Source organism: Gobio gobio (genome assembly GCF_949357685.1).
Source record: "Gobio gobio genome assembly, chromosome: 22".
In the NCBI taxonomy this organism is placed as follows: Eukaryota; Metazoa; Chordata; class Actinopteri; order Cypriniformes; family Gobionidae; genus Gobio; species Gobio gobio.
The window spans coordinates 16,668,748-16,693,411 of record NC_137118.1 but is presented as its reverse complement, the minus strand read 5'-3'; the positions used below and the strand labels follow the sequence as shown (position 1 = coordinate 16,693,411).

Below are 24,664 nucleotides of genomic sequence, written 5' to 3'. Positions count from 1 at the left end.
CATTAGTAGATTTGGTTAGCATGTTGATTTACAGTGTGCGCCCCTAAAATTTCTGGTTGTGCCCCTAAAATTTTCAGTTGGGGGCCACTGTGCTCCTAGTGAAAAAAGTTAGTCTGGAGCCCTGGGTTACGCGGCTTATGCGCATTGCAAGTTGTGGAGAGACACTGGGAACTTTTGATTTTAAGTCGGCAGCTGCACAATTCAGCACTGCAAAAAAGCGTAAAAAGTAGCCAAAAATGACGCGAGACAATGTTATAGGCCTAGTCATTTGTTTGTTCAAGTTCATTTGACAAGGAGTCATTTACACGGTGGCCAATTTAAATGTTACCAACTAAATGAGACATACTGAGTTTATAATTAAATTTGCTTGAGTAAAAACAATGCTATATTCGGATATTTTATGTGGGGAAGGGGGGTTGGTTTGTTAAACTATGAAATGTGAAACCATAGTAAAAAAAATTGGTTGATTGACGCCAATCGGACGTTCATGTTTTTTTTCCCGTCTATTTGAAAGTTAGGCTAATAAACATGTTGCATATACGGCCTGATTATGTCATTTTTTTAAGTTACATAAACTGCTTTCAGTTTTCCTCAACTTGAATAATTAAGAGGCGATATTTGACCGGCATATCATCAAAATGTCCGGAAAACGAAACCTCTGCCGGTCACTTTGACCGGCACCATTTTTTTCTAGCGGAAACTCTGATATATACACATATACATATACATATATACTCATATACATATACATATACACACACATACACTTTCACCCAAGCTAATTAATTAAAACGGTTTAATGGGTAAATCTTCTACAAATATCTTTTTATTTATTTATTTTTAATTTTATTTTCTGACACTCTTAATTTTTTGTTAAAACACACTGCATTTGCTTCTTGTGTGCATTTTGAGCACCTTTTGTGTGAAATCATATTTATTTTGTCCAATAAAAAGTGTGCTTTCATTTTAATTGAGCGTCAGCAGCGCAGCAAAAATAGGCTCTGCGCCGAAAACCCCGCTTCACTGCTGCTCACGCGCTGCTCCTGCTCCCGGTGGGAATATCCTAATTGATTAACATGGGCGCCGAAAAAAATATGCGCTGCTCACGCTTGCGGTGTGAAACGGCCGTTACTGTGGAATCCAAAATGAGCCCAAACGTCGGCTTTTAACGTTGGCGGTGCAGGCTTGAACGGAGCGCAGCTGCTGTCTGCCATCTTGCTGTTTTTGTAAAGCGCGTCTTGTACAACGCTGAACCGCGCTGAACGCTCTCACTAGAGTGTTACACACAGCGCCGCCACTGGCCGGTGAGCTGAATCGATATTGAATTGAGAAACAAATAATTGCAATGCATTGATGAATCGATATTTTTACCCAGCCCTAGTGCGCACCAAGCTCTGTATGACAGCTTTCACATTAGCTATTTGTCATGTGAACCGTGCCCCATTTCAAACTAAACTGCCAGTGTAAAAACGCCCTGGGACAACAGAAGAACACATTGTCTCACACGCTGTAGACTTGCGTGGCATATAACGGTTACAGTAACTTGGGGGCGATGTCAAATAACAGTCATATGTTTCAACACGTTACAATAATTATATGGCTTGAGTTAATATAGGCTATTCCCTAATGAATAAAACAAGTTTGTTATCATACAGATTGAAAGCGTGAATGGTCTCTCTCCATCTCTCTCTCTGTTTATGTGTGTGTAGCCTGTGCATGCGGGGGTATAATAGTTGAATATTATTTTTGCTTGAAATGCCCATCCCTAGTAAGGTGTATATTGAATTTGGTATTTTAATATCAATGTCATACTGTATTGATACTGGATACAAACCTGGTAAAAACGACTGGCGGGCAATGGAGGAAAGCCTTGTTGGTTCCTCCAGGGCGTTCCTATAAGTGTGTGACCTATGAATATGAAAACTATGAATATAATGGAAGTGAATGGTAACCAGGCGAAAATTTTACAAAAAGGATACAAAAGTATCACCTAATGATGCAGTGAGACGCGAGCCATATATGGAAAGTGTTCAGGAGGCATACTATAAGGTTTTGCGAGAAAGAAGTATTCTAACTGAATAAGGTTGAGCTCGGCCGTTACTCTGTGCACGTTCCTGAGGGTGCGTGTGAGCTGTCAGTCAGCAGCCACTCCTTTTGTGGTCTAAAAAAGATAGAAGGATGTAGGGCATTGGAACAACAGCAGGGTGAGTAAAATATGATGCATTTTCATTTCAGGGGGAACTATCCCTTTTAAGAAAAATGTATATACCTCTAAAAAACAACTTGATCTCCGGGATGTCAGGTTTTATATACTTATTACAGCAAACAGCCGTGTTATAAATGATCATATTGCAGTGTTTGCCCGAGGACATTTTCCTATTGAGGAAGTCCATGTCATTGAATAGAGATCAGTTTGTACCACCACACTTTTGTTATGGCCTATTGGATTATTGGTCCTACTGGTTTTTGTCAGCATGAATGACCCCATTTTCATGAATTTGCTAAACGTGCCTTAAGGGAAACTTTGTCTTGAAGGGTGTGCTAGGCTTTAGAGCTGTTTGTCCCTAACTTTTACATGATACGGTATTCAAATTTGCGTAAATATTAAGGTATCAGCGCAGCGGTCATGTGTCGCTGTGAAAGTTAAATGAGGTAGTGAGATCTAGAGAGGGAAATGCCAGCTCTTGAAAGCTGTGGCATGGTGCCACTTCTGCCAATCTACTGGCAATAGGCTGTTAATTCATTCAGACATGTATGCGCTAAGTGAGCAATCTGACTCGGAGCTGAATGAATTGGACCCAGATGTTGATTATGCCGTAAATATATCTTTTAAAATAAATGACTTAAATTGTAGTGAGAAATGCCTTTTGTTTCTGCTTGAAATTATTTTTTATTTACTCTTTTTCTTGCTTGGCCTAAGTAGTGTTCTATGTTATAGAGTACAGTCAGTTAATTGTATCAATTAAAAACAATGATTAACAAGACTATTGCTGTCAAAAGTACCTGTATTTGGGTACCAAGTTGATACTTGCATTTTAAAAATGTAGCGATACTAGCCTTTGCAGTATTGAGTACCGGGTCAATCCAGTCCTGGCTGATAGACAGCTGCTTTCAAATGCTCCCACCATGTGAGCACTCTTAAAATGCATCAAAGGTTCCTGTTTACTAGGGTTGGGTACCGAACTCTGTACTTTTAAGGGCACCGATCGAGTTATGTCGGTATTACAGAGTACCGATTCACATTAAAGGAACATGCCAACTTTTTGGGACTTTAGCTTATTCACCATATCCTCCAGAGTAAGATAAGTCCATACATACCATTCTCATCTCCGTGCGTGCCATAACTCTGTCTGACACACCCACCGCTAGCCTAGCTTAGCACAAAGACTGGAGGTAAATGGCTCCAGCTAGCCTACTGCTCAATAAGTGACAAAATAACAGTAACATTTTCCTATTTACATGTTGTGATGTGTATAGTTACATCGTGTACTAAGACCAAGCCTACCGTTTAGGGCTGAACGATTAATTGCATTTGCGATAATATCGCGATATGATAAAACACGATTTCCTAACCGCAAAGGCTGCAATTACAGTCCGGTCACGTGACACGCGAGAGTAAAGTCTGCAGAAGAAGCAACTTGGCACGTTACACATATATGCCTGGCCTAAAAGGGGAAAAAAACTGTTTGTGTTTGATCTATCTAATATTGTGTTGTTCATACTATAGGCTACAATAGAGGTGGGAGAAAAGATTCTCTCTCCAATGATTCTGGATCGATTCTGAGCTTAGATTTTAACTGCAGGTGCGCAGTGGCGCTGCGTGTGTTTTAGAAACACCCGTATTCTGATTGCTTCCATTATCTCTCTCTCACACACACACACACACACACACACACACACACACACACACACACGTCACGAACCATAAAATAATATTTCATAACGTCCGGAACGGTTGACGGCGCGAATCGCAATGACATTCGCAGGCTTCTTTGCATAGGATATGCGCTGTGAGAAACTTTGCTTGATGTCACGCTTACAGTGTGTTCTCGCCTGCCGGTATTTTCCTTACAAATGCTCAACGAAGGCTTCATTCATGTCGTTAGGAATGCAGTGTGCTTGTATATTAAAAAATAAGTAACTCACTGACAGTTTTCCATTTCAAATGCTCACGCGACGCTTTGTGAAGAGTGCTCGCGAGCACGCGTCTGTGTGAGTCTCAAAATGCTTTTATGACGCAAAATTAATGTAAACACAGTCAGTAATATCTTAATGAATTAAACAGACAGGGCAAAAACATCTTATATTTCAAAAGAGATCTGTGCATTAGTGTGAATGCAGGTCTCCCGCTGTCTATGATGATGTCATGATTAATAATCAAACAACAGTAAAGCTGAGAAAGAGAAAAATCACTCAGTTCAGACACTCTTAAATACTGAAAGCACTCTTTGTTCATTGCTTGTAATATGTTTTTTTGTTCCTCTTTATGATTTACTAGCTTATGTTTTGCAGCTATATTAGTTTATATATTTAAAATTATTAACATGCAATTGTTTTAATTAAAATGTTATAATGTCCTAGTTATTTTAAAAAGCTTATAATTACATATCATAATAAAAAACATTTTAAGTTTTTAATAAATTAATAAGATTAATTAATAAGGAAAAAGTTAAGAATTATTTTGGAATCGGATCGTGACTCCCAGAATCGGAATCGGATCGTGAGGTACCAATTAAAGTTTTCCACCATTACTATACAATGATGTATTGTTGAATAATACAGAAGATAAAGAGTTTAAAAAATAATCGCATATTAAATCGCAATCGCAATATTGGTTAAAAAAATCGCAATTAGATTTTTTTTCCAAAATCGTTCAGCCCTACTACCGTTAACTGTTTCGGTACGAATACGTGTACCGTTACACCCCTATCATACGAGGACATTAATCAGTGCACTTTACTTCATGAGCATTTTACTGTTTTGTTTGAGAGAAACTACTGTCATATCAAACACACAAAAACTCAAAGGTCTTCACGGGAAGCCGTCAATTTTTTTATTTAATTTGACAAATATATTACTGTTGTACAGTAGAATTTCGATACGTCTTAATTAGGGCTGGGTAAAAAATATTGATTTCTCGATTTTAATCGATTCTCACTTTTACAAAACAATATCGATTCTTAAATCCCAAGAATCGATTAGTCATCCTGTTTTCAGTTAATGAATGAAATAAACATTGTAGCGCACCTCCCATCCAATAAATCGCTATAATCTTTGTGCTTTATTACTATTGATATAAAACAAAGTCTCAGACTTCAAATTACGTTATTTTTTTACGGAATTCAAAAGCATAAATACCGCTGGGGCGCGAGATCGCTCTGCCGCAGCTCAGCTCAAGAGAACTGGCAGCACTGAGCGCACATGAACGGATCTTCTCTTCCGCCTTAATACCAGTTACAGCGCGAAGTAAACATGAATAAGCATCTAGAAGTGTGTTAAAAGATACAGGATAACTTACTGAAATCCGTATCATGTCACATGGAATAGCTCAAGTTTCAACCGCAGAAAGACGTAAGTAAAATGGCTAATAAGTAAACAATGTCATGTAACGTCACATTTACCCCAGAAAAACCATATCCAGTGTCCATAAACTCATTAGTAAGCTTTAATCAGCTAGAAAAAATTACTCTAGAGAGGAGCATTTTGATAATTATATGCACCACATTACATATTCATTGTCACTTTTAATGTTCTTCAATTTAATGCATGTATGTAGCTTATAAATCTGGCAAGTTTTTATGACAGCCAAATGTTTATTTCAAAAAACTAATTGGAGTATAAATATGATTATGTAATTGTAAAGTTAATATTATAACTTTATTATTATTATTTTACAAAAAAACATAATTTAGTGTAATTTAAGTGTTTGTATACAAATCAGTTCCTTTATTTACCTTCAATATTAGTGGGCTAATGTAGTACAACTGACTCCCATAGTTTACAACATAGTTCAGAGATTTGTTTTCCTTGAGAAAATTGGCCATGTATTGTACCTGAAATATATCTAAAGTAATCGATATTGAATTCAATTGAATCGAATCGAATCGAATCGAATCGAAAGCTTGTGAATCGAAATCAAATCGAATTGTGAAATTTGTGTCAATACCCAGCCCTAGTCTTAATGTAATAATAATAAATTATCACCTTTTATTTTTTTTTAAGTAATACATTTTCTTCCATGTTTTAATTTTAACAGTAAAGCTCAGTTGTGCAGCGCTTTGTTTGACAAAAATGTTTGTTTAATCAAGATAAATTAAATGTAATGTTTTATGTATCCATTTGATTACCAGAATCATTTCATTATAACCAACAGAGTATAAACACTAGGGGTGTAATGGTACACACAACTGACGTTCGGTACATACCTCGGTTTTTAAAGGTCCCATGGCATGAAATTTTCATTTCATGGGGTTTTTCAACATTAATATGAGTTCCCCGTTCCCCTAACCTGAATATTCTCCCCAAGTGGATAGAAATGTTGATCGGTGTAAACCGAGTTCTGGCTGTCTCTCTCTGCCCTTGAGAAAATGACAGGCCAGACTAGCCAATCCTGAAGTCTCCTGTTATGAAGTCAAAACAGGAAAGGTTACCTCCCTTTCCTCTGCCCAGAGAATTTGGCACGCCCAAGCGAGCGCTATATTTGTTTGTCCTCGAGAGATCATGGCTTTTAAATGAGCGAGGTATGCCAGTTGCTCAGTGTTTGGATGTACAAATGAAAACAGAAGTCTTTTTTTCAGTTCCTTCTGATCTGTGATCAGTGATTTCTTATGTGTAGCTAATTATTTATTATTCGTGCACACGCAGCGGCTTCTCTCTCTCCCGACAGAACGGTGTTTTCTATCTTGTGAGTCAGTGTTTTTGTACGTCCTCGTCGCGTCTATCTGTTCTACAATGTGCATACAGTCGTTTCTGCTCAACATCAGCAGAGTAACATCTTTAGAGATAAACCTCACACACGCCGAAGCTCGGGCTGCACTGGCCGGTCGGCCTTCAACATCACCGATCCCCAGTACTGCATCTGGCCCACAGCGGAGGCGCCATACGCGGCGCAAGATTAAGCAGACGGGGGGATAGCGTGCGCATATCCGGGCTAGCCAGCCTAGCCCCACAATAAACTGGATTACATTCGATTACTGCTGTTGTGTCTTTGTTTGCGCTGTGTACTCGACACTTTTCATATGATAGGAACATATCTAAAAATAATGCTATAATCAACACTTACTTGTAACTCGTTCATCTCGACAGCTGCAATGGTATATTGCGTGTGTTACAAAGTTGGTAATAAGGTTTAAGACGGACTCGGTGTGACTGGGACTCGTGTTTATTCAGAACTCTCAGATACAAACACTGACAGCGCTCTCATAACTCAGTAGTTACTATAAATAACTTTGTTAGCAATCGCTCCGTCTCTGGTACATTAGTGATGTCCGGTTCGTGAACAAATCATTCTTTTGAACTGGTTCTTTTTAAGTGAACCGAATCAGTTCACCAAATCCGACTGAATCGTTCTAAACGGTTCGCGTCTCCAGTCAGCGCTGATTTACTAAAGTTACTAACTTTCTGACATGAGTGACAGCCCCTCCGACTAGAAATACACTAATAACCTGAAGTATATGCTAGTAACTACAACAGTTCACTGAACTGAGACGAGCTGAGAACTGATGTGAAGTGAAGTAGATTAAAAAAATTATATACATACATGCATGCATGCATGCATGCATGCATGCATGCATGCATGCATACATACATACATGCATACATACATACATACATGCATACATACATACATACATGCATACATACATACATACATACATACATACATACATACATACAATACATACATACATACAATACATACATACATACAATACATACAATACATACAATACATACAATACATACAATACATACAATACATACAATACATAACATACATACATACATACATACATGGCTCTACATAGCGACCATTTTGGGCGCATTTGCGCATGAAAATTACTGCGTGCGACTGTGGAAAAATATTTAGGTGCACTGGTGAGAGTGACCCGATCGATTCTCATGAATAGATATATAATACAATCGGAATAAAACCTACAAACATTGACTGACTGAGCAACTGTTACGTTTCGTGCTGCAATCAACTGCTTTTCATGCCTTCTGTCAGCAGAGCATGTGCAAAAAACGTGTGCGACGAACTAACACTTCACAGATTTAAACCACGGTTTATGGGTGAAACGGTGTGACGCGGCCATGCACTTACCAGACGCCTCGCGTTGATGTTTCTTTGCAGCCAAAATTAACTAGAAATACCACATTTGGATTATCATAAACAAGGTCGGAAATTAACAGGGGCTTGGGGCAAAAAAAATGCCACCAAAAATGATTTAATAAAAAATTATTTTAAAAACGCTCCTGTATGAGTTCTTGATTTAATCTTTATCAGCTGCAGTCCATAACATTTATTGTGTTTAAAAATGACTAGATGCAAATGAATACATCATGAATCCATTTTCCAAAGCGTGTTTTTATCTCACCCTGAATCACTGCGGTACACATATAATAAGTGTTTTTATTCTGACTATTCAATTCCAGTTCGGGTCGCAGCGCTGCGGAGGAGCACAGTCCCTGTGTGACTCGCCATAGACATAAACAGAGAGAAGTAGCTCCGGCTGCAATGTTCTTCCACGAGACGCCTGAAGTTATGTTTATTAAGCGCTTGGTTTATTTAGCCATGGTATCAATTCAGTAACGGTATTGAGGTATTTTAGTCTGGTATTGTATCGTCATAACTTTGGTATCGTGACAACATTATTCTATATAAAAAGTATTTGCTGATATTCTCTTTTTTTTATGTTGGTTTACAAATTTTTACTCTTTTAGTTTTACATTTTGTCAAGGGCTTGTTTACATTTATACTTTTTTTATAGTACACTACTGAAGGCCAACATTGCAAGTTAAATTAAATGTTTTTAAGTAAAATTGTTGAAAATTGTGTTAAATTAGTCGATAGATTAATCGATAAATTAGTTGATAGATTAATCAATATAAAAATAGTTGTTAGTGGCAGCCCTAGATTAGATTCAGAAGTATATCAATCAATATTTCCATATTATGTGCCTATGTTGCACAACCAGTTACATTTTTTATAAACTCACAACTGCAACCAAAATATATAACACACATTTATTGCAAAATTTCACATCCGGCACCCTGATTGGGACATCCACAAATAAAATATTCACAGTAATCTTATGACATGTCAACAGTCAAGAAAGTTTTAGGCTTCTGTGCTAAATGTGTAATGTCAAAAAACTGATAAACAGGGGCACAGATTTTTAAATGAAGCAACGGAACAGAACAAGACATGCCAGGGTTTTTCCTGGCTCAAAATATGTTGGAAGTGGTAAAATCCTGCTTGGCCTGGCCGACCCGCGCCCTGTGATTACGCAGATTAATTGTCAGTTTTAGGGCTTTGTCATATTTTTTTCTTCTTCTGTGCTTTCATTACATAATTGTGGTGAATTTAATCTTTTGTAAGTTTTCATTTTGCAGTGTAAGATTACAGTTAACACCTTTTTAAATATTTAAGTATTTATTCAGCTCAGTATCATTCATGTATTCCTACATCTCTATAGAATATTTATAGGATATGTGTTTGTGAAACTAATGGTCACTCTTTTATTTGTTAAACACAATCCAGAATCCACTAGGTACACACTACTTAATTTTAAAGAAAACAACAAATTAATACAAATAGATAATCATAAGCTATGACAAAAAAATAAATTAAACTAGTGAGTGTATTATTCAGCAGCAAAAAGTAATTCTTGAGAAAATTTTGTACACGTTTTATAAAATCTAAACATTTTGATAAAAAGGTACAAATTACTATTTGTTTTCATACATATACATATGTATGTGTGTAAAAAATTTATAATTTTTTTATTATAGGCCTACACAGATAATATACAATACTTTTTGCAAATTTATTGTGCAGCTTTTTAATGGAGCAACAAAATATGTTAGATTCGACAGAACAACATAGACTTTTAATAATCTTTCCGTGCACAAAACCATGATGATATGAAACGCTTCAAAACAGAGCTGCACAAACCGCTTATATGCATCCCAGGTGCAGAATGATGCGCTTGAAGCAACACAGCGTGCAAATATGAATATGAAATATGCAAATGAAACGTGCAAATGAAATATCTTCATTTGTGTTCTGAAGATGAACGGAGGTCTTACGGGTGTCGAACGACATGAGGGTAAGTAATTAATGACAGAATTTTCATTTTTGGGTGAACTAACCCTTTAAGGATAAAAAAAAATAAAACTCTGCTAATGCTGTAAACTAAATAGAGAGCCCTTAACTTGCACATTACTATAATATTAAAGGTTAACAAAGGTTTTTTTTTTTTCTGCTGCTGCTGCTGCTGCTAAATACACACTGCTTTAGGAGTGACAACCATATTAAAATGAGGAATTGTATCTGATTTGTAGATTAGATCTGTGCTAAAATACTTGCTAATGTTTAAGGCCTGTTTTTTAGCAGACAGGGCTTAGATTAAGGCCTCAGTTCAATTAGGACATTTAAGTAGCTTAGAAAACAACATTACTGGTGTGAATCTTGAGACAAAACAATGGCACTGACTAGGGCTGAACGATTTTGGAAAAAAATCTAATTGCGATTTTTTTTTTTTTTTTTTTTTTTTTTTTTTTTTTTTTTTTTTTTTTTTTTAAACCAATATTGCGATTGCGATTTTAATATGCGATTCTTTTTTAAACTCTTTATCTTCTGTATTATTCAACAATACATCATTGTATAGTAATGGTGGAAATCTTTAATTGGTACCTCACAATCCGATTCCGATTCTGGGAGTCACGATCCGATTCCAAAACAATTCTTGAACTTTTTCCTTATTAATTAATCTTATTAATTTATTAAAAACTTAAAATGTTTTTTATTATGATATATGTAATTATAAGCTTTTTAAAATAACTACACATTATAACATTTTAATTTAAACAATTGCATGTTAATAATTTTAAATATATAAACTAATATAGCTGCAAAACATAAAGTAGTAAATCATAAAGAGAAACAAAAAAACATATTACAAGCAATGAACAAAGAGTGCTTTCAGTATTTAAGAGTGTCTGAACTGAGTGATTTTTCTCTTTCTCAGCTTTACTGTTGTTTGATTATTAATCATGACATCATCATAGACAGCGGGAGACCTGCATTCACACTAATGCACAGATCTCTTTTGAAATATAAGATGTTTTTGCCCTGTCTGTTTAATTCATTAGACATTACTGATGGTGTTTACATTAATTTTGCGTCATAAAAGCATTTTGAGACGCGCACAGACACGTGCTCGCGAGCACTCTTCACAATGCGCCGCGTGAGCATTTGAAATGGAAAGCCTTCTGTCAGTGAGTTTCTAACGACATGAATGAAGCCTTCGTTGAGCGTTTGTAAGGAAAATACCGGCGGGCGAGAACACACTGTCATGGTGCGTTCACACCGGACGCGATTCGCGCGATTCGCGCGAGTGATTTACATGTTAAGTCAATGCAGAGACGCAAAATGGCATTCTGCGGCGCGATTCGCGCGAATGAGGCGGCGAGATTCGCGCGATTCGCGCGATTGAGGCGGCGAGAAGGACGCGACTTGAGCGTTTTGAACGCGCGATTCGCGCGAATCGCGTGAATCGCGCGAAACGCTCAAGTTGAAAAATCTGAACTTTGGCGGATATTTCGCGCCGCGTTAACCAATCAGGAGCTTGCTCTAGTAGTGACAACAATGAAGAGAAAATCTGTATATTGATATCTGGTTCAGACAATATGATTATCACTGTGATAACATTAAATTACATGAAACACAACCCAGTCTCTTTTTGTTAAATGCAAGTTTATGTATGATCAATAATACAAAAGTATCAGTAATGTATAACAAGCTATACATGAAACAAAGCAACAATGCAGTCAAACATTCAAAGTCAGTGCTAGTAGGCTAACGTTACAACTGCAACGTACAGTTATAGCCTAAAAATATAAAGTAATGAAACTTATCTTTGCCCTCAGCCTAAACGATTTGCCAGGGAACAAATTATAGATCCATGAGACCAAAGATCGGCCGTTACAAGACGAATTATAGCTCGAGACACACGCCACAGAGACATCAGAGCCAGCGGGAGACGGCAGAAGGACTGGCCGAGGAAAGGTTGCCCTCGCCGGCTTTCACGTGCGCTGAGCGCGCTGTCCGCTGGAGCTCACAGCTCCGACAACGGCAGATAAAATGTTCAAATAGGCACTGTTTATGTAAATAAACCACAGATTTGAGCTTTAAACAACTACATTATCGACTGAAAAAGTCTTAAAACTACGTTTTGTCACACATTAACAGTAGATATGAACAAAAAAAAAGACATGTAAACACAGCCCATGTCAGCCATTTCTCAACGAGACGAGCTGCTGGCGGAAGCCCCGCCCATGACGCGAATTCGCATCTGTTGTGCAGTGAATGTCACACGCGATTCGCGCGAATTTCACGCGCGATTCGCGCGAGTAAACTCAAAATGTACACGCGTCCACCTTCGCGCGATTAGCGCGAATTATTCGCGCGAATCGCGTCCGGTGTGAACGCCACATAAGCGTGACATCAGTTTCTCACAGCGCTTATCCTGTGCAAAGAAGCCTGCGAATGTCATTGCAATTCGCGCCGTCAACCTTTCAGAACGTTATGACATTATTTTATGGTTCGTGCGTGATTGTGTGTGTGTGAGAGAGAGAGAGAGATATAATGGAAGCAATCAGAATACGGGTGTTTCTAAAACACACGCAGCGCCACCGCGCACCTGCAGTTAAAATCTAAGCTCAGAATCGATCCAGAATCATTGGAGAGATGATAGTAGCCTATAGTAGGAACAACACCATATTAGATAGATCAAACACAAATAGTTTTTTTTTTCTTTTAGGCCAGGCATATGATATCTGTAACGTGCCAAGTTTATGCTTCTTCTGTAGACTTTACTCTCGCGTGTCACGTGACCAGACTGTAATCGCAGCCTTTGCGGTTAGGAAATCGCGTTATAGCATATCGCGATATTATCGCAAATGCAATTAATCGTTCAGCCCTAGCACTAACATATTTTAAGATTTCATTGCAAGTTAAAACAGCTCAAACATGCATTTTCGTCAGTGAAATTGGGGGTTAATGTATTATTTACTTATATAATTATCAACAGCATTAATAATTAACTAGGCCTAATTTAAGATTATTTTCAAATGGTTAAATAAATAATGCTATTAAAATAAAATAGTTTTGCTATAGTACCAAAATTGGTTCCAGGAACTGTGAAGTTTTACTGGTGTGTGTAATATAAAAATCATCAAATAAATCATAATATTTTGCATTTTATTTAGTGATTTCACCGCATTTAACACCCATAGCTTCTGCAGTTTTTGCCTCCAGTGACTATATAGATAGCCAAAATGCAATCAACAAACCAGTGTTCTGCCTCCCAGCACCCTTGTGTATATTTACAGGGACTGAGCAATCAGCTGTTAGATTAAGCGAACAGAACAGCAGCAACAGTGTCCCAAATCACAAATGAAATGTTTGTCAGGTGTCAAACTCTGAAAGTGTGTCACGAAATGAAAGGTTGCGCATACCTCCTTTTTCTGTGTGCAAAAGGTCTTTGTATGTCACTGGTGCAAGAATGAAGCCTGGGAGGATTCAGACACAAAATCATGTAAATCACAGCAAGTGTAATCTACAAGAACACACCCTTAAAGGTCCCGTTTTTCATGTTTTTTTGAAGCTTTGATTGTGTTTACAGTGTGCAATATAACATGTGTTCATGTTTTGCGTGTAAAAAAACACAGTATTTTTCACACAATTTACTTATCTGTATACTGCTGTTTTCACTGTCCTCAAAACGCTTGAAAGATTTCCCTGTTCTATGAAGTCCCTCCTTCAGAAATACGTAACGAGTTCTGATTGGGCCAGCGGTTCCCGTGTTGTGATTCGACAGCAGCTTAGGGCACGCAGAGCGCACGTTACCGGAAAGGTCACGCCTCTTACCATAACGGGGATGCATGCGCTCAATGATCTCTAAGTACAGCGTCCCTGGGAAAGCCAAACAAAGGTGACTTGACTCCGGGATGAAAATAACAGCGTCTCGACGACATGGCAACAAACAAACTATACGAACGCAACCGAACGCAACACTTCCTATTCTCCATGCGGGAGCAACAAGACCACGCCCCCTTTTTCGCACGTTCTTGTGGGCGGAGGTTAGTCGACAAACTGCTCTACTGACGTAATTAAAGCAGGAAATACCAGGATGTAGTCCAAACCAGTCGTTCGCTGTAGGCTTTGAAAGGGAACTTCTGTTAAATAAAATATCTCGCTTGGCATTGAATTTTGAGCTTTATAATTTTACAGGTATTATAAATGCTCTAACAGCAACATTACACACTAACTAAAGTTTGAAAAATGGGATCACGAAGAACAGGACCTTTAAAGGACTTCTGCAGGCACCTCCTCTCAATCACTCTCTGTCCCATGAGATCACATTTCAGCTTCTTGCAACAATTTTTTTTTTTTTTTTTAATTGTTCATTCATTGAAATTAATGAATGATCGTCTAAATAAATAAACCAGTGTTTTTCAGGCAGTTCTACGAGACATGCTACTGGACCCGTCTTTCACATTTTATATTAAGTATTATGTCTTTTGTGTAAGTGTTATGACTTCCAGTTAACTTTTTCAGATAAAATTCTTAGGGCTGGGCTAAAACCTTATCGCTTAAACCCTGTCATTTAAATGTATATTTCAACAGTGGCAGTGATACACATAACCAATTAGTAAATTAGGCTTGTCACTACATCAAATTGATAAAAATGTATACAAATATAAAAAAAACTATAAAAAAAGTCATACCTGCAGCTTTCCATATTATCCCATGATGCATTCACTCTAATTAGGTGTGTAACGATTCACTCAATGCATCGATTACAAGCCCTGACGTTGCATATGCATCGATCTTGAAACATGTATTTTTAAATAGTGAATCGTTGATTTCGGTCGGTAATCGATTTAAAATTCTAAGAATCGAATGAATCGCGATTCAATAGCGATTCAGTGCTTTCAAATAAACATTATATTATATCTAGTACATGCGTAAATTAATAGAGATTTTTTTGCTGCGTCATCCGCACCCTCACAACTCTCCTTCACAGACGCGTTGCACTCCCTACCGCCTTCACTGGATTGCTCTCGCGCTCCGTCCATTGACACATGTGTGAGCAGCCCACGTTTGAGCTCTCCTACTGTGATCACATGAGCAGATGACAGCTCTCTATCGAGACAGGAATAGTTCTGAGTCAAACCGCTCAAGCCATTGTCGACTGCCAAGTCACCGTGGTCACTACTGTTGAAATAAAACGCTTCGATGGCGTGGAAACTTCACCGTTATTTTATATAAAATAATATACTGAAGTTTTACGGAAATGGGTCATACCAAAGCAGTTAAAGTAAAACCCTGCTTATTCAAGGATGCACAGTTATTGCATGGATGGAGCAAACACTGTAAGTGTCTAAAATGCATACGTACAGTTCTGATGAAAGATGCATGAAATTTAACTAATGTCGTTAATGTTGAATATACGAAGGAAATTGCTATAGTAACTACAACATTAACAACACTGAAATAAGAGCGTACTGTTTATCTATCAATCAGATGCACATTAAAGTTGCGTCCGATACTATAGCAACAGTAGACACCAGTGCGTTTTATTTCAGAATCATTATAACGAAAATGTTCCGTATAAAGAGAACAAAGAAGGCTGTTCTTTCTATTCCATGAAGAAAAGTTAGTTTAGTAATACTTGGGAAAAGTGCATGATATTCTAGTCTCTCCATGGAAGCATTGCATGTTTAATGCCTGGAATACTTTAATAAGGTTGTGTAGCCATTAACATTATCCTACACAATAGTAAGCATTAACTAACAATACTTTTAAAGCCTTTTTAACTTGTTAACCCGCATCGGATCGTGGGCGGGGCGGTTGACGTGAGTGGGCGTGTGTGTACTTTTATTTACTTTTGTTTTATACAAAATATTCAATCAACTATCACAAACTATGCATCATTTGAAAGCTAAAACACTCAAGATTCATGTTCTGAACTTGTTTTTGCAATAAATACACCAGAGAGGAAAGGGTTAAATGAAACGCTAAAGGACCGGCCATGTAAACATTAGCATAATATTAGCGATACTCATCTTTCATCTCCTGTCGTTCAGATCAGATCGGACGAATCCAATAAACACCCGCATACATCTCTGTGTAAGAGTCCACTCTTCAAAATGCATCCCACTTTTTAATCCAAAACAACGAAAAAATAGGGAAAAAACTAAAAATCCTCCGTTGTTTGCAAGGGAGTTTTGAGTTAGCGTAATCAATCATGTCCATTTTCAATGAAATATCGATTCTAATCCGTTCCTGGCAAACTCCCCCTGCAAGAATAGTCTCTCCCACGTATTATAAACCCTCCCTCGTCTCTCTCCTTCAATCAGAGACTCTCCTGGGATGCATCATATAGAGGAAGCGCCTTAGAGGCTTGGTGAGCTGTCAATCATTGCGCCCATGGTTTTCGTTGGATAAAGGCACTCGGTGCCCAGCCAATGCCTTTCCAACAAAGGTTTGATTGATGGACTTAGTAACCAATCAAAATGCATTATCTTGCGCAGTTTACGTAAGTAGGCTTTGGTGAATACTGTTTGTGCGCTGTCATCGCGTTCTCTATGGCGCAACTGCAGTGGAGCGCGCCGACTCTGACTCACACTTCTTATCAGATAAATGAGTTTTTTACACTTTGTAATCTCTGTAAATAGTTGCTTTAGTTTTTCAGTAACTGTTTATCCATTATAATTAGCAGTTTATTGCAGATTTATTTGAATGAAAAACAACTATTTACAATAGCAAATGTTCTGAAATAAATGGCCTTTTTGAAAGGACGCCTAGACTTTTCTTGACATAAAAGCTCACAGAAGCTACATTACTGGGAGAATCATCCTCATATTTGAATCATGACATGATTAGACATTCAGTTTTATATTTAAGTTATTTTCAGGCTCTTAACATTAAATTATAATATTTTTTCCCTAAGTAAAAAAAAAAAAAAAAAACGTGAGTCACTTACATGTATATTACTCTGTTCCCATATTACTTTGAGTTATTATGACTCTTGGGTAGCAACATTTCAAGTGTCTAGTTTAAAATAAGACCAGATTTATGAATATAGACCATAGGGTTTAAGAGCTGCAGACATTTTGATTTGGGTATATCGTTTTCAATGAATTCTCAAAAATGGGGCGCAGGTTAAAGGTCCCGTTTTTCGTGTTTTTTTTTAAGCTTTGATTGTGTTTACAGTGTGCAATATAACATGTGTTAATGTTTCATGTGTAAAAAAACACAGTATTTTTCACACAATTTACTTATCTGTATACTGCTGTTTTCACTGTCCTCAAAACGGCCTGAGAATTTCCTCGTTCTATGAAGTCCCTCCTTCAGAAATACGTATCGAGTTCTGATTGTGCCAGCGGTTTCCGTGTTGTGATTCGACAGCAGCTTGGCACACGTTGCCCGAGAAGGTCACGCCTCTTACCATAACGGGGAGATGAACGCACTCAAACTACAGCCCCTGAAGGCCAAACAAAGGTGATTTGACTCCGGGATGAAAATAACAGCGTCTGATGGCGACAAACGCAACCGAACCGAACGCAACACTTCCTCTTCTCCACGAGGGAGCAACAAGACCACGCCCCCTTTTTCGCGTATTCTTGTGGGCGGAGGTTAGTCAACAAACTGCTCTACTGACGTAATTAAAGCAGGAAATACCAGGATGTAGTCCAAACCGGCCGTTCGCTGTAGGCTTTGAAAGGGAACTTCTGTTAAATAAAATATCTCGCTTGGCATTGAACTTTGAGCTTTATAATTTTACAGGTATTATTTATGCTCTAACAGCAACATTACACACTAACTAAAGTTTGATAAATGGGATCACGAAGAACAGGACCTTTAAGAGGTTAAATTTTGGTAAAATTTTGATGTAAATTTCTACAAATGCTGTTTTTGAAGGCTATAAAATAAAGTGTGTAGTAGTAGTAGTAATAATAATAATAATAATAATAATAATAATAAAAACAACGTAATAAGAACCAACATTAAAAATGAAAAAAAAAAATATATAGTTTTATTTGCCCACCCACTCTCTGACCTCTGAAGGCCGCTGTGTAATTCACACCCTGACTTGCGCTGCGTTCACACCAAACGCGAATAGAGCGTCAGGAGCGAGTGATTTCAATGTTAAGTCAATGGAAAGGTGCGTTGATGCGCGTCTGGAGGTCCTGCGTTTCGCGCGTCGCAATGGATGCGATTCTGCCTCATTCGCGCGATCTGAGCGTCTTGCGCGATACACGCGAATGGTGCTTTTTGTGCATTCACGCGTTTGAAACGAATTCGTGTCTGACGCCCGCGTTGAATTTTTTACTTTGGCATCAATCCGCGCCGCGTTAAGCAATCAGGAGCCTGCTTGCTGCTGTCACGTGGTAAAGTGACGCGGTGAGAAACCCTGCATAATTTAAAAATACTACTATTGTCACAAAATGTAGTTTTATGACTTTTTCAGGTGAGAATGTAGTTGTTTAAAGCTCAAATCTGTGGTTTATTTATAAAGAGAGCGCCTATTTAAAAAAAAGTTTTGAGATCCAGGTGATCACCGGGCAAGAGCAGCCTTTCCTTGGCCAGTCCTTCTGACGTTAGCCGCTGCCTCTGATGTCCTGTAGAGGTTTGTCTTGTGTGGATCTAACGGGTGCTCTTTGGTGTCATGAATCTATAATTTGTTGTCTGCCAAATCGTTTTGACTGAGGGCAAAGAAGTTTCATAACTTTATTTTTTATTATTAATGCTATTAATGTTTAATATATATTTTTAATGAAAATTAAGAGGCAGAGTGGTGTTTTGATATTTTTCCTGGAGCGCCTTGAACACTATTTCGCTTCAAATGCTTGATTTATAGGCGCGTCCACTTCACTGTGGACACGCGAATGGATTCAAAATGTTCAAGCATCCAACTAGACGCTCTATGCGTTTGGCGTGAACGCAGCATTAGACACATTGGGGTAAGCATTTTAATAATCCTACGAATGCAGATTAAAAAATGCTTAATCGAATCGCATCGAATTTTAATGTGAATCGAATCTAAAGTTCTGAATTGGCTAAAATCGTTCTTGAATCTAATCGAAAACCTATGAATCATGTATCGTATCGATTCGCTGCCAACCCAAAGATTCACAGCCCTAACTCTAATGCTATACATTGCAATGCTTCTACAATTTACTTGACTTTCGCAGACTACATATTGAAATGCATTTCAGTTGTTGAATTGTGACTTACCAATTGTGATGTACCATAAGTCAATTTCCACTTCAGTAATGGAACATTCTTTTTTCGCTTTCTGTATAGAATTTATTCCTAGTTTCAAAAACCATTTTGTTTTTCATGCTACTAAAATAACCAATGTTAAAGGTGCAATATGTAAGATTTTTGCAGTAAAATATCCAAAAACCACTAGGCCAGTGTTATATATTTTGTTCAGTTGAGCACTTACAATATCCCAAATGTTTCCAACTATTTGTAAATCTTGAACATTTTGATTTTAACTAAGGAACTGGGATGTGTGAGGGAGTCGCCTGTCAATGGCTTCATATCCGCATTACCCCAGTATCTGTTTTTACTGCTGTAGAAACCATTGCAACAGACATCGACGTCTAGCCGGCACGCTGTTGTAGTGTCGTTCAAACATTATGGACCATGGCAAGCAGACTTTGGAACAAAATGAGAAATCAAGAGGCGTTTTCGAGATGGCGAGAGCTTCGCAACAAACTTCAACTTGAGAGAGATACTGTTCTTGCATGTGCTTTATTAGATAGGTGAGCAAATGTACATAAAACAAATCAATATTATGTAGCTCAACACAATGAAATATTAGAATATCATCATGTTGATGTAGCTTATACTGCTAACTGCTAGTCTCATACAGCCAACAAACTAACACACAGAAGAACAGTATAACTTTCAACACACTCCAATGTAGTTTAGATAGTGTAGACCAAGTGAAACAGCATTGTTTCCTCACAATTTTAATTCATCAAATAAACTGACCTGTATGATTAATTCAGCACTTACAGAGTTGCGGTTAGTTCGTAAGAATCAAATGTCCTTATTTCTTAATATCTCCCTGGACTCGCATATGTGACGCTGATATCTGTCTCTTATTAGTAATCACGCACCGCTTCATACCACAGTCATGTTAAAAAACATGAATGCATTCACTCATCAATAAACATAATTTCCCCATAAACATTATTAGATCCATCGGTATGATGACAAGTTCCATGAGTCCACGCTCATTCACTGCGTCCCTTAGTGGCGAAAAAATACATAGTGTAGCTTTAAGTCTTGATTTCCTAATCCATAAAAAAAAGCAATAAGCTAATTCATATGATTCTCATCTTATTTTGTCTGTATTGCTTACCTAAAGCTGGGCAATATGGCCAGAAAAAATCATATCTGTATGTTTTGATTAAAAGGCTTTATTTATATATTAAATCTGTATTTTCTACGTTTTTCTATTTGGATAAAAAAAAAACTGTATTTAAAAAATATATATATTTCACTCTTGTCCAATGATGTCCACAAACAATGTTGATACTGAAGGCTATGAAAACAACTATAGTGAATATAATGTAGGCTATGCAATATATTATGTGCAAAAAGGGGATTAAAATCACATTACATTCTAACATTGTAACATTATATTGTGTCTTTTTCAGAATATAGTTGAATATTTTGTGTCCCAAACTAACAAGCCAAAGGCAAAAGAGTTGGCAAGAGTTAGTTTGTGGAGTTAATATATAGGCTGTGTAACGTTACATGGCTTTTTAAAAATGGCGGGGGCTACCGTGCTGGTGTTTCACGTGCATTGGACCAGTCAACGTAACATGCTCTAAACACACCTCTTAAGCACGCAGAATAATATAAGTGGAATTTTTTGTTTTGTAATTGCGGCTTTCGCGATTTAAAGCCCTAAAACACAGAAATGTCTGTCTTAAGTGAGCATGAACCCTTGAGAAGAAAAACGGTGTAACCTTTTATTTTGATCTGTGCATTCGACAGCCTAATAAACCTGATTTTGTCTGTCATTAATGTGAACAACAAAAGACGAAGAGAAAATCTCACTGATCTTGACTGAATCACTTTTGTAACTTTAATTAGAATAACTGTATATTTAATTTACACAGTGGAGACTGTGCCGTTTAAAAAAAATTGGATTACTTTATACAATTTATGTAGCCTAGTATTTCTTATTTCTACTTCTTGAAGTTTTTCAGGTAGGTCTGTTAGATTTGTGCCTTTGTTCTATTATAGTTCGTTTTTCTATATGCTTGTAATTCATTTATTTGTCCTTGTTTTATTTACTTGTCTTCAGTAAGCTTTTTTTTTTTTTAAACTTGGGCTAGTATTAGTTTTTGTATAAATATTATAAAAAATCTAGGGATGCACCAAAATGAATAGTCTGGGCCTGAAACCGAAAATAAATAAATTAATTAATAATCAACATTCAAATAGATAAAACTGAGTTGTACAAACATTTTAATTGCACATAAGGCTGTTTTTATATCAACTTTTTAATAACAATTGTTTCTACTCCAGTTTGTTGGTGAAATTATAGACATTTAAATGACAATAAACTGTAATAACTTTTCATGACAGATTTATTCAAACATATATTAAATCATGAAGACATCACTAACAGGTTATGTAAAAATATAATTAATGTTTTTGTCATATTATTGCAGCCCTACCCTGTAATGAGTTCCTGTTTTTTTATTTTATAGTTTATATATGTAGGATATTATGTATTAAAGGTGAACGATGTAGGATATTATGTATTAAAGGTGAACTATGTAGGATTTTTGCAGTAAAATATCCAGAAACCACTAGGCCAGTGTTATATATTTTGTTCAGTTGAGTTGTAAATCGTGAGAAATTGCAATTTTAACCAAGGAGCCGGGACGTGTGAGCTATGCGTGTGAGGGAGTCGCCTGTCGAATGCGTCATATCTGCGTCACCCTCGGTTTCCGGTTTTATTCAGTGAAACACTTTACTCTTACTGCAGTGTGAACAAGTGTCATAGCAGCCGCCGAGCGAACGTCATAACTTCATTTTCAACACACTCAGATATATCTAATACGATAAACAGAGTTGCGTTACCTCAAACTCATGATTGGAAAAGAGTAAGTGGCACCGGCAATCGTGTCAATATTAAAAGTCCCGCCGGCGATTATGCCATAATAACAGTCCCGCTCTTCAATCGCTCCTGAGGCCTTGCTCAGCTCCACAACACTCGGTCCTGCTCTGCTTCACTACAGTAATGTTAATAATCGCATCCATGAACATGATTTCTGCCCGAGTCCTATCCTGACTGTTTTCCACCGACTGTGAGGTGAAGACCACATGTCCCAAGATTCTGCGCTCAAACGTGGCGTCATCAAACTACGCCTTTGTTTTGAACAGGCGACCTCTAGTGGACGGAAAAGTTACATAGTGTAGCTTTAAGTTACATTAATCTCCTAACATTATGAAATTGAGTAAATACATTTATGCCAGTATGTAAAACGCTTTCATTTGCCATTACTATAATAACAAAAACGCATGTAAAAACTGTGTGTTCTGTTAAAATAGTCATGATGTACCATTTTTTTTCTTTCCACACTATGTGCACAAAACACAATACAAAGAATCTTACAATGACCGTTCATAGAAGCACATGTTGTACCCTACAACAATGAAGTATGTAATAAAACACCAGGAAAACAGAAATAACCAAGAGGATGTTCACATTGAATATGCACTCATGTCTAAAGTTTGACCACAATACACTTTTTGCTGAGCTCGTCTGTTTGTATTTCTTCTCAAGAGTGTCACCACACACACAGGAGTGTTGGAATATAAAATAAAAGCATGTTGCACAGGAAAATGTGATATTCTTAGTTGCTAGGATGTTTCTGGGTGGTTGGTAGGGCTGTGTTGAAAAAATCGATTCACCAATTCTGAATCGATTTTCATATTAATTTCTAAAGATCGATCCGTAACTCAGAGGATCGATTTAATAATAGGCTTACATTTTAATTTGCCGTGTCACTGAATTCACGCGAGGTGGAAGGACATTAAAACAACGAACATGGCATCTTTGAAAACTCCAGAAACGCTAAAAGCTGCGTTCTGGCAGATTGTGGTTTCTCTTGATTTCAGGCGTTTATCCTCCGAAGCCGTACAGGGTGCGTCCCTGCCGCTTCAGCGCGTACACAACATCCATGGCGGTGACGGTCTTTCTCTTGGCGTGCTCGGTGTAGGTCACGGCATCGCGGATCACGTTCTCCAGGAACACCTTCAACACTCCGCGGGTCTCCTCGTAGATCAGACCGGAGATGCGCTTGACACTGCCGCTGCGAGCCAGACGACGGATGGCGGGTTTGGTGATTCCCTGGATGTTATCGCGCAAAACTTTACGGTGACGCTTAGCGCCTCCTTTAACTTTGCGATCTTAATGTCAATTCTTAATGTCATTTTTAATAATACATCAGGTTTGCGTCTAAATAATTGGTCTACTGCTGCTGATATACCTCTGCGTCCTCTGTCATCTACACCAGTGCAAGTTTGTGAAAGCAGTTGTATCAACACTCTGGAAGGGGGATTGTTCTTTGCAACCATCAATACTCCATTAATTTGCAGTTGAATGTCTATAATAATAGTATCAATATGTTGCATAACTACAGTCCTGTAATTCAGGTAACAGCTGGAAAAAAAAATGCTTTCTTAAAAAACACTTATTTAAATCTCGAAGATCGGATCGGATCGAATCGAATCGAATAATGATAATCGATTCAAGATCTTGAGAATCGGAATCGAATCGATTCTTGAAATTTGAATCGAAACCCAGCCCTAGTGGTTGGTAGGTGGTGGCTTAGTAGCCTAAATCAAAAGAGCCCCTCTACAAGTCTGTATAATGTTCAGGTCAGGTCCTTTCTTCCATGCAAGTCTATGCTTGCCTTACACCACTAATTATGTAAATAGTCTTTTTAACCTCAGGAATTCAAGATAATAAAGTCAACTTTAACGGAAATGGCTAAGTAACCACATTTAAGCTTTACATGTGTGGTTTTCTTTCCCAGTGGGCACTTGTGATTCTGAAACATTGTGGCAGTCAGGGCTCAGTTGAGCTGTTTTATAGGGTTTTGGGGGCCAGACGGCCCTCACAGAGCCTGCACACAGCCTCGGTTCAAAGGCAGGTTGTGAGGAATGAGGGTCACACCCGCATCCACAAACACCCCTCGTTCTCTTCGCTTCCCTTTTTGTCCTTTCTACAGTCTGGATGTACGTCTATTCGGTGTTTCCGGATCATTACGTATACAGTCGAGGTTAGGCCTGTGTGTGACTACTAATGTGTTTTTTCTTCAAACCATT

At 37.7% G+C, this 24,664-nt stretch overlaps 1 protein-coding gene across 1 annotated transcript in view; it reads left to right on the top strand.

Moving 5' to 3' along the window:
• sppl3 (signal peptide peptidase 3) overlaps window positions 1-24,664 on the top strand; it is a 68,084-nt gene that overhangs the window by 14,954 nt on the left and 28,466 nt on the right. The gene's annotated exons all lie outside the window — the stretch shown is intronic.